We start from the raw sequence: 16,056 nt of genomic DNA on the forward strand, positions 1-16,056 counted from the left end.
CCCCCAAAGCCCCCTTAGGGGGCGTTGGGGGGGGGACGGGGGGGGGACGAACAGCTAGCCCCCCCACGAAGACTGAAGCTGAGGTAATCAATTTGCTGTCTCTTCAGCAAATTGAAGCTGGATGCTTGAGGAGGAGAAGTTTCCTCAGTGGATGTTTGGGCGGGGGCTGGGGGCATCCCCCCCTAATTTCTCTTAAAGAGCGTGTGTGGGGGTGTAGAGGGGGATTTCTCCTCACGGGAGGCGATGCTTGGCAGATTTCTCCGCTTGGGCCGTTTCTCTCCTTCGTGTTTTCGGCTTCCTCCCCCTAGCTCTCCGCCCTTCCTCTCCTCCGAGAGAGGAAGACTGCGAGGCAGGATGGAGGAGAGCTGTGCAGGGTACTCCTCCTTCCTCTGCCCTCCGTGGCTCTGGCCGATGAGCTCTCTCGATCTGTTGGGTTTTTGGGTTGGTTTTCTTTTTTTTTCCTTCGTCGTCTCCCATCTAGAGGCGTTTCCCTTGTTGGGGGCTGTTTTAAACAGAGTTATGAGGCTTTTCTCAGTACTGCTGCTCACTGATGTGGTTTTAACCAGGCATATTCTTGTTCTGATCTATGTGTATGTGAGTGTCTGTGTGCGTATATGCATAGATACGCACCCTCGCCATCTCTCATGTTGTGCTGTTGACAGGGGAAAACAACTTTCCAAGAAGGGCTGTCAGGTGTGTATACACTAAAGACAACTGTTTCTTTATGAGGGAGTGTAGGAATAGGATGAGGGGAGATTTAGATTAGATATTAGGAAGAAATTCTTTATTTTGAGGGTGGTGAGACACTGGCCCAGGTTGCCCAGAGAAGCTGTGGCTGCCCCATCCCTGGAGGTGTTCAAGGCCAGGCTGGATGGGGCTTGGAGCAACCTGGTCTGGTGGGAGGTGTCCCTGCCCAAGGCAGGGGTGTTGGAACTAGATGATCTTTAAGGTCCCTTCCAACCCAAACCATTCTATGATTGTGCTCTTATGCTTCTATTATTGTCGTTTCTGACAGCCATAAGCAAGGTATGAAAAGGTACTGTGAACAGAATTATGGAATCATGTCCTTTTTCTTTTTTTCTCCTGTATTATATGGATAAAAATATTAAGGATTTTTAAGAAATACTTTACAAGGTACAGTAAGTGATAGGGCTGGGTTTTCCCTCTGCCCCTCAAATATATTAATAGGAGTAGACTAAAAATGTATACTTCTCCTGTAAGCATCTTGATCAGAAAAACCACATTTGCGGAGTATGTTTACATATTACGGTATTGAATAGAGAGATGAGACTTAGGAAATTATGAGGGTTCGTGCAGGATGTAGGCGTTTTCTTAATGCATTATACAGAGCAAATGTAGTTTATGTTTATTTTGATTGTCTAGTTGATTAAGTGAAGTAAAAGTAGTTTTAAAAGGTGTCACTATGCCATTTGATTGTAGCTTCGATTACTTCCTATGTGGTCATTTCGATTTTTCTAGTGTTTTGTGTTGAGTTGTAGCCTAGAAGCTAAGAAATAAACTCCAAACATTACTTTTTAAAAGTTACTGTGTTTGTTAGTGTGTTGATACAGTGTCAGTTAAGTAATTCAAAATGGAGCCACCTTTAAAATTGTCTGACTTCATACTCTGTTCTGTAACATCCTACTTATGTGAAAATCTGTCAGTAATACAAAAAAAAGAGAGACAAATGTGGTTTGACTTGAACACATCTATAAATACCAAACACTTTTTGTTAGGGTGTGAATTTTTTTTTTGTCCAAAGGGTTTTCTACAAATGCAGTTGCGCAATGAATGTGTAATGGGCTGATCTGTAGGCAAATGCAACATACCTGTTTGTGAGGGATTTGGGATTTTTGTTTATAATGCTATTCATTTACTGTACTCAAACAATTTGTGGGAATTCTTGTTTCCACCAAGGTTCCCATCTATTGTGATGAATATTTGCATTGTAGTTGTTCAAGAAGCATTAAATGCTAATAAGCGGCCGTGCATACCATTCACTTTTGTGCATTTATCATCACAATGAACCTTAGAAAATAGCTAGAACTGTTCTTAAGTTGTAAGAAGCAAAGCTTATTGGGGGGATGCTTTTTGTTTAACTACTCTGTTTTGAAGGCTGCTGTGAATAACTTCATCTTGTGCCTTTTTTAGTGTGGTCTATTCTATGACTCTTTTGTTTTGACTAAGGCTGGGCAGTGGAGAAAAATCCATGCAAGCATTTCTGACCCCCAGTTTTTGGTTGAGTGCTCAGCTACAAATTTAATCCACTTCTTTCCCCATGTCAGTTTCTTTCCTGCGCAACTTGCAATTCTTTTGTATGGGAGTAGCCACAAATAATATGGTATAATGTATATTATGTGTTAGGTGTTGTAAACACTTAAAATAAACACTTTAAATAACCCCCTAGACTGTAGACTCCAAGTGTCTTCCTGTGTGCTCTGCTGCAAAGACTCGAAGCACATCAGGTGGGGTATGTGTGTGTGGAGTTTCATAAAAATCATTGGAATTACTCCCAAACTGTAAAACTGAAGATAAAACAACGTATATGCAAATCTTAATACTTTTTATATGCCAGAATAGACACCTCTCTAGTGTGGAGCATGTTATACTGATATAGCTCATTCCCGTTTTTGCAGTAATAAAAGTAATTGCGTGTCACTGTAACTGCATCGATGCTAAAGAGGTGGGAATGAATCACATCCCTCATTAGTGTAACTACACTGCTAGGGAAGCCAGCATCCGGCATTGCCTTAAGCCTTAACAGAATCACTGGCCTTGCCTGGAAGCTGTTAATAATGCAGATGAACCAGCAAAGCGGGTCAGTAGGAACAGGGCGTTAGAGATTAGATGCTAGATCTAGTGTAGCTGAGTGTTCTGTGCAGATTTCGAGGTTGATGATGGGTGAGGGGAGAATCCCTTTAAGTAGATGTCAGTTGTAAGGTACAGTTTCAAACATTAAATCAATGGGAAGGTCACATTTTTTGGATCTTTTATGTGTTCAGAGTTGACAGTAATACTAACCCTGGTGCTCAAGTTGTGATAGCTTCTAGGTACCATTCTTAACAACTCACTAAACAATCATCAGAGCTGAGTTTCTAGCAGGTGTAATTTAACTTTGGAAAAAATATTTCATAAACAGATCATAGTACCATAGAATATCTTGTGTTGGAAGGGACCCATAAGGATCTTTGAGTCTAACTCCGTGCTCCTCACAGGACTACCTAAAATTAAACCATATGATCAGATCGGTTTTGCTGCATTTTTATTCTGGAAGTTAAATATATATTTCTGGTAGGCATCAGTGGAAAAACTAAGTTCCTCATTAATCGTTTGCCTCAGTCACTAAGCTTTTCACTGGGAAGTGAATTCTCTAGTAATGTCAAAGCCTCAGCTGCTTCTGAGCACTGCTGTCTTCCAGGTGGTGAAGACCCACAGGTGGCTTTTTAAACCAAGATAGGTGCTCAGGGTTGTTCTCAGAACTCAGCAGGTAACTTCATCAGGCGTTGAAGTAATAGTGAGTTTCTGGTTGTTTTGTGCTTTGTCTTGGAATTAAGATCGTATAATATAAAATCAAATTGAAGATGGGATGGTCTATGCTTGAGAGCTTTGGAATGGCTTAGCGGGAAGGTAGCTCCCCACAGCGTGTAATGCAGTAGTCCATCTAATGTTCTTGTATATGTGGGATGGCTCATGTACAAGAAATGCAGTGTAATAATAACTTAGATACTGAAAGAGGGGAAAGCAGCTGTTCTTTATGCTCATCCCCTACAACTTAATTGGAGTTTTAGGAAGTGACTCAAGCTTACAAAGCTCATTGATGATGAAGAATGAGCAAGCTTTTTCATTAACAAAGCAAAGACATGCTTCTCTTTCTTTCATACTCTTTCACTGAACCTGCATTATCTATCCCCATTTTATCTGGGTTGAATTACAACTCATTTGTTCATTCCCCTCTCTTTTGTGACCAGGGAATAGGAATGGCCATAAACCATCTGAGTTAAATATGAAAGGAAGCACAGTTGCATTTTGCCAGTGTTAATGTAGATTCTGATGTCATTATTTGACAGCTTTCCCAGTGGCCTAAAGCATACATTGATCAGAAAAGTTATTTGTCAAACCCCCCAAGACAGCCGTAATTGTCTAAACCACTCACTGCCTCCATTTTTAAAGGAGAAGATGGGAATATGTGGGTTTATGCAATAAAAGAAATGGCTTTTGTATGGAAATCAACTAGTAAGATAATTACATGCAGAGTGTTATGTCTTGTTTCTGGAATATATTAATAGTGAAAAAGAATAGCAAGACTCTGAAAAGGAAGAAAAAAGTTGTTGGCTGCTACCTTTTGAATGACTTTGCCAATAAGGTATCTCTGTAATTTTCTGCTTAGCAGCTCTCCATAGAAATGGTAAAATCTGACCATACTGTCAATAAAACTTCTACATGCTAAGTGCTTGCATGCATTTAGAAGGATTAGAGTGACTATGTGAGCATTCTGCGGTAAGAGGTCTCACTGGTATTTTTCTTTCCTGCCAGAATTTTAGTTGATACTACCTGATGAAATGTAAAACAGCTTGAGAAGTACAATATGGCTCATACAGCAGTGTCCGTATTTCCCAAACATTTGTTCTTAAAGCCACAACAGCAGAATCCACATCATCCTAAAATTAAATAATTGGTTGAAAAAAGTCTCTTTGGATTACTATATCTTGAATGTAATTTTATTATGACCTTTAAAATAACTTGGAAGGAAATGGGATTGTTCATTGTTCAAGTTGCAGACTATTTGTCAGAAGAGTTTACAGTGTTGGTACTTAGATTATCTAAAGTTTCAGTACTAAAAGTCAAACCCTAACATTTCATTAGGGTAGTTCAGAGTCTTGTGCTCAGATTTGTATACTTGCCTCTACCCTTATCAAAACCCAGACAGAAATACATTGTCCAGAGGTTCTAATAGCTGTAGGGGTGAGAAGGAGGGAGGATGACAATCTTTCCCTAAACTTTAGACAGTAATCTAGTTTGTTACTAGACAGTAATATAGCTTCTGTCAGTCCCTTTGTAATTTGCTCCCTCTTGTTTCCTTTCTTCTTCTGTTTCTGTTATTAGAACATCTGGATATCATGGTGTGTTCTGTCACAAATACTGGCAATTCTTAGTGTAGACTAATGGAATTATCTGCGAGTGGTGCTTTGGTAAATTGAGGTCAGTTATCTTGCTTTTTTTGTTACCCTCAAAATGCAGAGAGCGGTTGGCTGTCATAGTTTATAGTTTGTTTTTGTTGAGTGGGTTGTGTTGGGTTTTGATGGAGAGCTGAGGCCTGCAGTAATGCTCAAAGGTTCTTGGCGCACAGACAGTCTTTTTGCCTAGTGTTTTATAGCAGCTGTGAAAGTGGAGTCTGAGCTTGTAGTTTCTAAGCCTTGCTGCAATAAAAGTAAGACGTGACATTTGGAATGCCTTTGTTTATCGAGTTGATCTTTTAAAACAAGAAAAAAAAGTCCCACAACAAACTTTCACTACCAGTTAACTCTTCTAAGTGGTGTTCAGGGTTGCCTTTGTACTAGTTACTTACCTAGTAGTCTTCCACTTGCCTGCCTCCATCATGATCGAACTTTTTTTTTTTAATACTGTCTTGTCTGCATACATACTCTTAGTTATATTTTTTGAGATAACTTTAACTACATAAAAAGTAAAGAGGAGGAGGATTGATAGGTGAATATATTGAGTCCTACAGTCACATGAAGGACAAAATAAGAGTCCAGGAAAAAAGGAAATGTCTTTGTTTATCTCATGGTGTTTCCAGTCCTCTTCTCCTGTGGCTATACCTGTGCTTGGAGGTAGCAAATTTATATTGGTTAAGTACTCCCTGAAGTCAGTTGTAAATACGCAGCCTAATGTGACTCAAGTTCTATGCTGATGCCAAAAGGGGAAGTTCTGTCTTCATCTCCTGCTGCACAGTCAACACCAGCAATCATACTGCCTTCCAGCAGGCTGTTTCGTACTTTTCTGGCTGAAAACTCAGCCAGTAACTAGTTGGATCAAATCCTTGGAGAGCTCGCTGCGTGTTCATGTGTGTGCGAGTGCCAGCAAACAGAGAGGGTGGAAAGACTGTATGGGATGATGAGAATGAGACGGTTTGTTTTGGTAGATATATAAGCTTAAATTGACTTGCATCAATTGTGAAATCACACCTTAACTCTATTTTGCAACCTTTTAGCACTGATCTCTTGTAAATTTGCTGATTATTTTCTGTGCAAAAATGTGCTAGCCTATGAGTCAGTGAGCCTAGGAATTTTTTCTTTACAGTATGGCTCATGGAGCCGAATTGCATTCAGTGAAATTTTACTGCTGACAGATTTGGATCTCATGCTTTCATTTGGCAAAATTCGTTATTTTATGCAAGTAATTTTAAACTGATGGTTTAGGTTTAGCTTTAGAATGCAGTAGACGTAATTAGTTTCTTCAGTAGAAGAACCAGCAGTAAAGAATTAGTTACAACAAACACTGCAAATTATATAGCATGTGTTAAAAATAAAATTACATGGTAGCTAATGAAAAGGCTATAACTCAATTCAAGTGTTCTTCTCTCTTTAATAACTAATCAGGCTTGGATCTCGTGGTTTCCAACGTTAGCCAAACAGCTTGAATGAATTGCAGTTTTGTATTTAGCTGAAGTCATGGGCTATGCAGTATGCATTCTTATTTATCTGCTGTGACCCCTCTTCAAAGTGGAGGGATGAAAACCCGTTCATGTTAAAAGTGTCTTGGCGGTTAGACTTTATTAGTACATTAGAGTTAAAACGCTGCTTTAGTTCTCTGAATTACAGATATTTAGAGAAGAGGCAAAGGGTAATACATTGTGGTCTTTTCTTTTTAGGACTGTTTTGCATAAGTTAATACTCTTGTATATATGCAGGAAAAGGGCTTTATTTTTCACTTTGAAGTCTCCAAAACTGTCCCGATAGTCCTTTACTTCAGCTTCCTTTATGAATCTACACTTCAAACCGCTGCTTTCACTGTCGGAGCCCAGAAGTCTCTTTAAGAGTGAGGAGAGTCTTTGTTCTTTTCTAGCTGGTGATGTTATTGATTTGAAAGTTAAAGTATTTACAGTCATAGTGTTCTCTAAATGTAGTTCAAGCACTCCAAAATGAGGATATGCCTAAAAAATCCCACTTGATATTTACTCCAGGTGTCTGGAAGGTAGGGTTTTTAACCGTAGTCTGCTCTGTGCAGAGGGCAGTAGGATTAGCGAGCATCTATTCATTATTTTTTTCCCCATTGTTCAGTGACCCATGTGAATTTTAGTCTCTTTATTCTGCTTATTGTTGAAACTTAGCTCTGAATACATAAAAGTGTTATTCTTGCCTTGGACTTTTGGGTAGTGCTTGCTACTATTGAAAAGCTTTCAAACGCTGTTTTTCATGTAATCTCTGAGAAGTGAAGCAAGGTGATGTTACTGCATTTTATATATATATGAAGCCTGGAATTGTACAAAGTTTAAAAGCATCTGCTGTTTTGGGGTACCAAATTTAAAACACTTGGTGCCTGAACTTTCAGTCAGCCGAGCTATTAGAGGTTAGTTATTTTTTTTTAAAAGCAGTTCTTAATAACTTCACGTGCCTTGGTGACTCCTAAGGAGTACTGAAAATCAAGCCCAACATCTAGAAAAATGGAAGTACATGATTAATTACTACCTTTGGAAAAACTAGTTTAGAAGATTTGCTTGGTATTGTGAAGGAAATAAATGGCACTGATAGAATGCAATCTGTTTTTTTCAAAGCAGCATTCCTTGCTTTTTCCCTAATGTTTTTTCAAAGACAGTCTTTTGCGTAAGACTGTTACTGTGATCAGTCCTGATTCTTACAGTAATTTCATCTTGTCTGAAGAAATCTACTTGAGCAGAAAAATCTTGAAGAGGAATGAAAAGTAGTATGTGGTTGTTAATTAAAGACCTGTGGACAGTAGATATGCACAGGAAATGAGTGATTAAAGTTACGTGGGCATCTTTGATTATAGACTATACCCTCTGTGTGCTTGATTTAGCAGTGTTACAGAAGTTTTTAACTGAGTTTTCGCTGTACAAAATATCAGCGCCTTTTTCAGGTTACTTTCCGAACACTGAATTCTAAATTCAGGCTGAATTTCAGTCAGAGATTCAGGCTGAATTTCTACATTCAGTTAAGTGGAATTATGCTGACATCCACGTGACTCATCAGCACAGTTCAAACCCTGACGTCCATCAGGTCTCTCTTACCTGAGTCAATAAGGTAGCAGTAGGTCGTCGTTCCCTGGCACCTGTTTGTAGAGTGGGATGCTCTTCCTCTGAGCTGTACAGATGCTTGAGAGCAGAGGAATGATGGGATGTGCAGGTCTTGGGTTCTGTACTTGCTACGGGAGAGGATTGTGCTTTACTGGGTTGGAGTTCCCCTAAGTGTTCATGTCATATGTCTTGTCCCCAGCAATATATTACTATCTCAGCTCTGTCTCTTCTGCCCCCAATTACTTTTGTTCATCTCCATCATCCCAGCTTCCATGTCTTAACCTTTTCTTCTTTCCTTATTAATCTTGCCCTGTCTCAAATGCCTGTCATTGCCAACTCAATACTTCTCATCCAAGTTGTTTGCATGATAAAAAGAGGAATAATCAGTATCTTAACATTTTGTAGAAAATTCCCTTTAAATCCGAGGAGAACGTTAATTTTAGAGTGCTGATGAGACAATTAGTAATTTAAACCTGTTTAATTCATTATTACTGTAATTTATGGCCATATATATTACCTCTTGGTTCAGTCATAGCCCAGGGCTTTTACTGGGTTTTGAGTTGGTGTCATACATGCTGTTCTCTAGGAGTAAGAGAGTCATTGAGCATAATAATAGCAGGACAATTAGGTGCTTGTCACTACATTGACTCCAAGCTCAGCTATGGGATAAATGTTTTTGTAGAGGGCAGTGACTGAATGTGGTTATGAACCATAAAATATCTGCTGGTTTATGTTCCTTCTTTTCCTTATTTATATCTCCCTTTTATTCTGCTGGATTGCCAAGGGGTGGGTAGATTTGTGCTTAGCAGGATAAAAGAACTGTCCTTGGAACCCATCTATGCTAAAACAGCAGGTTGATCATTTGAGCTGTAAATGTGTTGCAAAATATTCAAGTATTATGTATTGCATGGCTCTATTCTGCTGCCGTGCAGGTAAATGATGTCCCATCATTCAAGGATGCCTATGTATCAGAAGATATTATAATTACCATTAAAAGTTGTAGTGTAAGAAGGAAAGCCTAGAAGCATCACTGTTGCTAATCTTTACTGGTGATTAAATGCTAGCTTTTCATCATTCCTTTTCAAAGGAAATTTTCATGGAGAATACTGCCTCCCTTCCCACTACCCCGTAACTAATACTGTTCAATTTGTCTTTTAGTTCCTGTACTCCTTGAAAAATATTTTATTTAAAATCAGCTTTTCTGATTGAATTTTCGATTTAAAGGTCCTGTCATATAATTTATCACGAGACAATATTTAACTGCAAATTTCTTATTGTGATGAACTTAACATATTTTTCTTATATTTTTGTTGTTAAGATACTTGTTCACAATTCTTATCCCTGCTGATTTTTAATTTTCCCTGGGGGGAAAAAAGAATTACCTCGTTATTTGAAATAAGAGGTAGAAGATTTTGGTTTATTTTGTTAGAGCCCAAGTGCACAGCAACTATTTAAAAACTTCCTGAAATATTACATCCTTCTTTCTCATGGTTAATCAATATGGTGAATGTTAGTAAACGGTGTTGAGTGAGAGATTTATTCTCTCTTCATGTAGAGTAAGAAGGCGGCTAGTTTTCTACTCAAAAGCATTCTTTTTACAATCTGTTACTGTTCATCTGAAGGTTTATTTATACTACAAGAAATACAGTTTTAAGAGTATTAATGTGCTTATTAAAAAAAACCCAAACCTTAATATGAAGGTAAAGCTGTAGTTTCTCTCTGACTTGGCTTATTATAATTTGAAGAATTAACTTTTCCCGGGACTGTACTTTTAAGATATCAAGAATGTGAGTGGTTACAAAAATACAACTGTATTGTAATTATTTTGAGAATTTTATGGATTGTGATATGCCATATTTTTTACAGATTTAACTTTCAATGCTTTTTCCATATCATTACATTCATCACATGTTCAAGCGTGCAGGTGGTTATGATCATGTTGAATAAATATGAAAAATGATAAGCATGAATAAAGAGCATGGTACAAACTACTTGTATGCTAGATATGGAACTTATATTTTGTATTTGAGGATACTTTTGTGGCTACAAACACCTCTACATACCATGTTTTCTAAAAATTTATTCCTGAAGACATTGAAGATACCTTGGCAGTACTGTAGTAGAGGTTGCAAAGCTTGATTGCTCTTCTAGCTTTTTTCAAAAGAACATTTTTGTTACTTAACACAAGAATCTCTTCCAGTTCATGGAATTTCATGTAGACCAAAGTATCAAAGTACTAATAAAATAAATCTTTGAACATGGCTTTCCTTGCTAGAAATCTGTGTTCCGTATGAAATTAACATACTTTGTATGTTTTTCTTGAATTTAACTTTTTCTGCACCATAACATTCTATTCAAATTGCTGTTGTGGAACAGGTATAAGAGTTGTGTTTACAGCTGTTAGTGAAGGAGTACACAGCACTTTGAGATGGGAAGGCACAACAGAAGTAGTACTTCTTTCCCCCACGTATTTCTAGTGCACATGATTTGGGTGTGAATTATGTAACTGAGTAACACAGATACAATCTTTTAAGTATCTGCCATCTCTGCTTTCACCAATACATGCTAAAGTGAGAAGTGCATCTCTTAATCTGTTCTTTGTGTCAACATTACTGCAGTATAATTTCTGTTCGCAGTCCCTGTAGTGCTGCTTCAGAAAGTGATTAAGAAATAAGTCTGTAGAAGTTCCACTTCAATAACATGTTATCAATTTGAGACTAGACCATTTGAATAAAATTAAAATATTATTCAGTTCATATTCCTTTTTCTTAAAAGACATTTTTTTCTCTTTGGATATGTAAAATAAAAGGCAAAACCACGTATTTTCATCAATAATGCAATTGTTGGCACAGTGCTGCCAGATTTCCAGTGTTTAAATGGAAAAAATAGTTTTACAGTTTTAATAATCACTATTATTATTCCTATCTAAATAGATTTTCAGACAGAAATGTAAGTTTTTTATATTTTTTTAAACCTGCTTGTATCCTTCCCATATGATGCAGTTCTTTCAAGCTCTTGACCATGCTGAATACATAATAAATGGAAATACAAGGGGTTTTCAGGAGCATGCATTGCAAGCTGTATGAGCAGATTCTGAGATAATTTGGATGAGGTGTTGTCCCCTCTGTTTTGGGGAAGGGGTCTCCTCTCATAAAGAATGACTACAACACATGTCTCTGGGGCTTTCTTACTGTAGTAAAGAGAAATGTATCTGATACCTGACAATTGTTGGGGATTACAAAAGCAAACAAACAAAAAGACCTGAGTAGAATTGTGAGAAACTCTCTGTGCTCCTGCACCGCACCGATGTGATGTGGTGCAAGAGGCAGAGAGGATCTGCCTGTAGGCTGGCATGGCTACTACTTCGCTCTTGGAGAAGCAGTTTATACTTCTATTTTTCTCAACTGGGGATATTTAATTAATATAATTAAAAGACAGATTGGTGTCTGGGTTTTAATTATATTAGAAAAAATGTGTTCATACTTAAAATAAATGATGCTTCTCAGATTTGCCTATTCTATTTCCGTTCTCTGGTTTTGACCTTAAAGAAATCCTTCTACCACTGTGTTTCCCATCTCTTGCATCTTGCTTTCTCTAATTTGTATGGTACATCCTGCTTCCTTGCTCTTTGCACAGTGATACTTTTTGTCAGAGGCATTTATAGAAGAACTTGTTTGGTGTATTGTTTTACTTCTCAGGCGAAGTAATGTCATTTTAAAGCTAGAAAACCCAGCTTGTGCCCCATGAAGAGAGAATGAAAACAGAAATCGTAAACCATCCATCTTCTTTGGGGGACTTGAGTTAAATTTCATTTGAAGTTTTATATTGTACATGGACTAAATTTGTTGAAAGAGGGTTTTTTTTATATGCCTTTGTATTTTATTTCCATGACAGTTGATTTGAAACTATATTACTACATTATGTAATCTCAAAAATTGCATGTTAAGCTGGAGACATCCTTTTTGATAAACAAAAATAGTCTGTTGCGTTCTGGAGATCTTGATTCATAAAACAGAGTCAGCCCACCTCTGAGAGATAGTATCTTCTGTGGTGTGAAAGAAGATTAATGACCAAGCATTTAATATGTGTGTGTGCATATTAAATCATGAATGTAACTTTAATTTTGCTCCACACCTGTAGCATGAGTGTAACTTCACTGTGATAAACTCACTCCAGCTGTTCAAGAGCTTTCTTCATGTTACTTTCCACGTGACAACTTTTCAATGTAGCTCTTGGGACAGAAAAGTCATTCCTGCTGTATTGTTGGTGTGAACTTTTTCAAGGGATGTGAAACTCCAGTGGCAAATTTTCATTTACCAGATTTTTAATCAGTTTATGGCATCTTGTCTTATCATCACTGCCACTCTTGCTTTCTTACTTTGCCTCAATGAAATGCAGTGCTCTGTATCTCTTTTATGTAGTATTTCTTGTCACAGTTGTAACAGCTGTTTCTTCTTTGGATGTACTTGCAGTTTAATAGAGATGGGGAAATTCTTGTTTGTAAAGAATGTTGAATATTATCAGGTGAAATATAAACTGAAATGGTTTTATTTTCAAGTATATTTTATGGTGAGACTTTTCACAAGTTTCTCATTCTTGCTTTATGGTAGCCTGAAGAGTTTTATTTTACTTGTGTTAGAAGTATAGATGCATTTCTGTGCTTCTAGTGATCTCGGGATAGATTTTCTTCTTCATCTTGTACTTACAGTAATGAGATCAATATTACTTTCAGGGCAAGAGAAATATTTAGAACCATCAGTATTGTTAGTGTTTTATCATCTTTTTTCTTTTTGTATAAACTTCCAATATCCTGCATGACTCACATTTTCCTCCCCTTACTGCTTGCTTTTTGCTGATCACGTCCATATTTATACTGAAGCTAAATTAATCTTTTAATGCTGTGCTGTTTTTATAATGTCTTTATAAAATTGCCCATCAGGGCCAATTATTTTTCAATGTATAACTCTTACATTTTGCTGTGTGTGATTCATTGGCTTATTCTTTGCTATTCAGTGAAAATCAAATTTGTAATTTCAGGACTCTTAAGCTATCCAGTACCCTTGATGCATCAAAGCCCTTCTCTCCTATCTCCCCACTCCTCTGTGGAGACTTCTGAAAGCTGAAAGTTGTTAAAGTTGAATTATTTCCATTAAGTCTCTTAATTAAAATCCAGGGAGTAATTGTTGCAGTGAGGCTATTTTCTATGGTTTGGGGATGGATTTTTTTGTGGTGCTGGAACTACAAGTTTACGTGCTTTTTCACCTAAGTTAAAGACTATTGTCCCTCATTTTACCCAAGCCTATTACTGTAGTGAGGTTTTGGGAAAGATAAATGAATTGAATAAATATTAAATTATGTTTTTATCAATGCTCATAATTTTAAATAGGAAAAAAATAATAGATGGATACAGAGGTTTGCATGTGGACTTACAATCTGGCAATAGTTCTAGCTCCATTTTCAGAGCTTTTTAAATGTCTTTCATTTAGTTGGGTAATTACTTTAGTACCTGAAGAGACTTTATCTTGGGGGGCTGGGTGGGGGGGTGTGAGTTCATTTACTTCACACTTCCTCTCACTGCTAACTTTGTGAAGCACTCTTGTAAAATGAAACCCTGCTCTGCTGGAACACAGTCAAGTATTTCAGAAGCAGTGGGCAAAAGGCAGGGTGTCATTTTGCTGCGGAGCAGGACTATGCTTTCATACATTTCCAGTGTCACGCTTGCGTCCATGTGTTAGCATGTATGAAACAGTTTCTCTGTAACTTTGGAATTTTTCCATTTGGATTTCTTACACATTTGCAAATGAACACTTTTTAATAGCGTTTTGTGTAGATGTAGAGCTCTAAAAATACTTGTGCTAAAATAGTCATTATGAAATGGAAAAATGGAGATCTCTGGAAGTGGAATTCTCATCGTTGTTGTTGTGCAGTGTGGGCAGTCGCCACACAGCTTTTTCTTCTGTGGCTTAGTGTTTGTCAAGAATTCTTCTATCAAGGCAAAAAGCTTTCATTCTCCTTTTTCTCCTGCTCCGTGCAGTTTGTACTGAGCCGGTATAGATAGAGTTGTCACATGCACAAAACTGATGTTTCTCAGAAGGAGCTGGAGGGATAGAGACAACCAGCCAAAAACCTTCAGAGTGACTACTGCAGTTTGAGATTGCTCTTAAAAGGTCGCAGTGGAAATCAATGTTTACTGTTAAACCTTGACTTAAGCATTTTCCTGAATAGGGATGGGTTTGGTTTTGAAAAATAAAAAAATCTATTTTCAGTTGTAGTCGGATTACTTTGGATTTTGTTTTGTGTGTTTGCTGACAAGGATTAATAATGGCTTGGATTTTTTTGTGAAAAGATGTATACAAGTCACCTCAAATAGCAATTTAAGAATGTATCAACCTTTTAGATAGCCTTGCTACTAGTTTTTAGCAAGCTTAGCTTTTAAAAAAATGAAGATGTATGAAATTGTGACCACCAATTCTGTAGTCCTTGATCCCGGCTAATGTCTGCATGGTGTGCTTTTGACTGAAGGTGACTTTTATGGTTGCCAGATTCAAAATTTATTTCATATTATGAACATATGTTTTGGCAGTTGCTGTCATTTATCTCCTCATTTGGCTGTTCTGCCTGTTTGATATAGGATATTTTCCATACATACCCTATACTGTTGTTTTATTTCTTGACACTAAAATGGCTTGTACTGCACAGATGACTTGGTAAGACTCCAGCTCTTTTTCTAGAATTCTGGCAATAATTGTCCTATTGAAAATTGCAGCGCTGCTTGTATAAAGTGTAACAGACCTTTTTTGTTAGGGATGATGTCAGCATGAGAGATGGCCTCAAGGAGTCATTAAAAGAACATAGGACTTTTGACTGTTGGACTTTATTGACTTTTCTCCTCAATAAAATACCATCCTGCTGAAGACAGATTAGTGTCTGCAGTGGTATGAGACATATTTGGTGACCTTACTGCGTAGACTGATGAAGCTGTATCTAAGTGCCATAAATACAGAGGCACTGTATTAAAAGCTTCAGAGAAAAGCAGTAATAACAGGCATAAAATTTTATAGAAATGCTTGCCTTTCTCTGAAAGTAATTGACCTTTTTATGTGAAATTACTCACTTTGCTTTTTAGGACCTTTGAATTTTCAGTTCTGGTTTGAGCTGGTTTGTTTCTAATTCTCCACTTAAGACATTCTAAAATGTATTCACAGTTATAGCATTTTTCTTTATGATCTGTCCCTCTATTGCTGACTTTAATATATCATTCTACTGAAACTGTACGTGAAAAAAGGTGAGTAAGGTAACATAGTTTGAACTGATTGATGAAATATATGGGGAGAATATGCAAAACTAATGTGATACTAGATAAATTGCAGCTGTTACTAGTGTTATGCTATTATATTAACTGACATGTGAAAATACTTGTAGATGGAGAATTTTATGTACGGTATTAAGATGAATTGAAGTCATTGCTAGCATTTATAGAATAAATAGAAGAATGGTGGAAACATGATATCTTTGTGGCTGCATTTTGCATTTCCACCCCTCCTGACCTGTTTCTGCCTTTATTCCATGCTGGGTTTCCTTCCCCAAGTTACAGTTTAGTTGCAGAGCCATTGGAATTGCTGAATATATGATATTTTTCACTGATACAGGTGAAAGCCAGAGGAGAGCTTTAAGCAAACTAAAATACAATCTTCCTTACTAACAGTCTTTTCAGGTAGAACTCCCCATAGCTATGAACAGATTGTTCAGGGTGGTTTAATATTGTAGTAGGTGTACTTGGAGTGCCTAAGCTGGTTGTGGGA

General features: G+C 37.3%; 1 protein-coding gene across 26 annotated transcripts in view; it reads left to right on the forward strand.

The window, feature by feature from the left end:
* Positions 1 to 16,056, forward strand: part of LRCH3 (leucine rich repeats and calponin homology domain containing 3) — a 70,249-nt gene that overhangs the window by 435 nt on the left and 53,758 nt on the right. The window lies entirely within an intron of this gene.

The sequence above is a fragment of the Larus michahellis genome, chromosome 6 (assembly GCF_964199755.1).
Source record: "Larus michahellis chromosome 6, bLarMic1.1, whole genome shotgun sequence".
Lineage (NCBI taxonomy): Eukaryota > Metazoa > Chordata > Aves > Charadriiformes > Laridae > Larus > Larus michahellis.